Below are 3434 nucleotides of genomic sequence, written 5' to 3'. Positions count from 1 at the left end.
ATCTGTGACAACTGCCAGAAAATGGATCATTTTGCGTATGTTTGTCGCTCCAACAGTGTCAGAGCGATTGCGCGGACAGAGTCCATTGAACAGCTATCGCCGCCCGACATTTTTGTTGACGAAATAGACAAAGCTTGCGCGCCATGGAGAGTTTCAGTCCTTCTAAATGGTCAATGAGTCGCTTTCAAAGTTGACTCTGGCGCTGATGTTAGCATTCTGACGCTGAAAACGTACAAGAAGCTGAAACTGCCGCCGCTTCAACATGCTTCAGATACTCTGACACGTGTTGGTAGCGTGCTAAAAGTAGAAGGAAAGATGCACGGAACACTCCTGTTCAAGAACAAAGCCGAGCCTGAAGTGTTCTACGTTGTTGACTCAGCTGATGATCTCCTCTCCAGGTCCGCTTGCTCGCGCCTGGGCGTACTGAGATTCACCGGTGAAGTCAACGAAGACGTCTTCGGAGAGGCAGGTCTCCTGAAGACAGCACCGGTCAGCATTCAGCTCCGTGAAGATGCTGTTCCATTCGCCCTTGCCACTGCAAGAAATATCCCGCTGCCACTGATGAAGCCGGTGGAAGAGGAGCTGAAGAGGATGGAGCATCACCGCATCATCACGTCGGAAACCGAGCCAACGGACTGGGTCTCTGCGCTGGTCCCCGTCCCGAAGCCGAAGAGCAGCGGTGTCCGCATCACGGTTGACTACAAGAGACTCAACCAGTCTGTGAAGCGACAGGTGTTCCCGATCCCTACTCTGGAGCAGCTGACCTCCAAGCTGAGTGGCGCGACGCTCTTCACCAAGCTGGACGCCTCTTCCGGTTTCTACCAGATCCCGCTGGACGAGGCGAGCTCCAAGATGACCACGTTCATCACTCCGTTCGGCAGGAAGAGGTTCCTGCGACTGCCGATGGGGATCTCGCTCGCACCGGAGTGCTTCCAGCGGAAGATGGAGGAGATGCTGGACGGACTGCCCGGAGTCATCGTCTACATGGACGACACCGTGGTGTTCGGAGATGCTGCCAGCCACGATGCACGTCTCGAGGCCCGTCATCAGGAGGATCCACGAGTCTGGCCTCAAGCTGAACAGGAAAGTGTGAGTTCCGGAAGAACGAGGTCAAGTTTTTGGGATGAAGATCAGCAAGAACGGCATCAGCATGGACGAAGAGAAGCTCGAAGAGATCCAGCAGCTCCAACCACCAAAGAATGTCAATGAACTAAGGTCTCTGCTCGAGTAATCAACTTCCTGGGCCGGTTCGTTCAACACATCCAGGAGTGTTTAAGACCACTGAACGAGCTTCTGAGGAAGAACGTAGCATGGATCTGGACACCACAGCAGCAGCAGGCGCTGGATGACGTGAAAGCAGCCGTCACTTCAGCTCCAGCTCTGGCGTTTCTACGATCCAGCACGAGAGACGGTGGTCAGCGCCGACGCCAGCAGTTTCGGCCATCGGAGGATGTGTTCTCCAGAAGCACGGCTCCGTCTTCAAACCCGTCGCGTTCTGCAGCAGAAGCCTGACTGACACAGAGACCAGATGGGCCCAGATTGAGGAAGAACTACTCTCCGCGACGTGGACGTGCGAGAAAATGCACATGTTCCTGTCCGGACTGCCGTCGTTCGAGCTGCATCTGGACCACAAGCCTCTGATCCCGCTGGTTAACACGAAAAAATCTCGTGGATGCGCCGATCAGATGCCAGCGCAGGCTCATGCGCTTGATGCGATACAACCCCACAGCGGTCTTCGTTCCAGGAAAGCAGCACCCGGTGCCCGACTTCCTCTCACGTCACCCGCTCCAGAAGCAGGATGAAATCAGCGCTGTGCTTCAAGAAGACGTGCATGGATACTGCGAGAGAATCTTCAGCGATCTTCCCGCCACACCACAGCGTCTGGTGGAGATCAGCAAGGCCCAGCAAGCAGACGAACCCCTACAACGCGTAGTTCAGCAGACTCTCTCTGGCTGGAAGGAGGGAGCGAAGCATCCCGACCTGCTGGACTACTTCACCTCTCGGGGAGAGATGAGCGTTCTGTACCTAACGTGTGGTACACTGCTGATGCACGGGCGACGCATCGTCATCCCTCCGAGTCTGCGAGATGAAATGCTCACCCGACTACATGATGACGACACTTCGGTCTGAACAAGTGTCGCCAGAGGGCAGCAGAATCGATCTGGTGGCCTCAACTCGGCATCGACCTGAAGCGTCATCTCGAGAGCTGCTCGTTCTGTCAAGTGAACGCGCCAGCCCAGCACGCTGAGCCACTGGTGACAACCCAACGCCATCAAGAACCGTTGGACGCACGTTGCAGCAGACGTCTTCCACTTCAACAACTGCAACTGGCTCGTCACGGTGGACATCTTCAGCAGGTATCTGGAGATACAACGCCTCCCGAGTCTCACCAGCAGCGCAGTCATCGAGCGTCTGAAGTGCCTGTTTTCCCGCTTGGGGATACCGACCTCGTGACAACAGACGGAGGAACGCAGTTCACTTCAAGCTCGTTCGCCAACTTCACGGCGTCCTACGGCTTTACAAACCGCAATCACAGACCCGCACACGCCGTCTTCCAACGGAGAGCAGCTGAACGGGCCGTGAGAACCGCCAATGGATACTTCGCCAGAGGGACCCCCACCTCGCCCTCTCAGCTACCGCCACGCGCCTGTGGAAGCAACCGGATACTCCCCAGCCCGTCCTGATGGGACGCGAACTTCAATCTCGTCTCCCCATCGCTCAGCCAACCGAGAGAGACGATGAAGCGACGGCGGCAGCACCAAACTCCGAGGATCGGCAGAGGAAGAAGAAGCTGAGAACGCTGCTTCAACGGAGACACGGTGCCGCGATCTTCAGCAGCTACAGCCCGGGGTCATGTTCGGATCAAGACGGAGAAGGAAGCAAGCTGGTCCGAGCCAGCCACCGTCATAGAGAAGCTCTCTAGGACGCCAGCTACCTTGTGTGGCTCAAGTCAGGGTGCTCGCTATCGTCGCAACCGACGTCATCTGATGCAGATCCCTCCGTTTTCAGGTGTTGACACAGCACGGTTTCCACGCGGCGTGCTGACTGTTCTGCCACACAGGGTGCCCGCCCAGACCCCCTCTCTGGCCGCCATGCTGAGGTGGCGCCACGGCGCTGATGAAACCGCAGCCGCGCGAACCGGCGCCTGCAACCACGATCGGTGGTAACACGGCCACCACCAGCCGTGCCGTCGCCCGCGTCGACAGCGGCGCCGCCGCCGTCGCTGCCGCTGCTGACAGAAGCTGCGGCCCAGCCCTGCAACGCGCAAGTCCCCAGACACAAGATCCAACGCCATGCTTAGTTTTAGTCCGCGTAAAACACGCAGGGCCGCGTTTCTGAGAGAATCAAGAGAAGCAGCAGAGAAGCAGCAGGAAGCAGGTGGGAAGCAGCAGGAAAGCAGCAGAGAAGAAGCAGTCCGAGAAGCAGAAGAAGGG

Source organism: Pollicipes pollicipes, unplaced genomic scaffold, assembly GCF_011947565.3.
Source record: "Pollicipes pollicipes isolate AB1234 unplaced genomic scaffold, Ppol_2.1 Scaffold_4295;HRSCAF=5057_pilon_pilon_pilon, whole genome shotgun sequence".
Classification (NCBI taxonomy): Eukaryota; Metazoa; Arthropoda; class Thecostraca; order Pollicipedomorpha; family Pollicipedidae; genus Pollicipes; species Pollicipes pollicipes.
The sequence above is the reverse complement of the archived record's forward strand: the minus strand, read 5'-3'. Positions refer to the sequence as shown.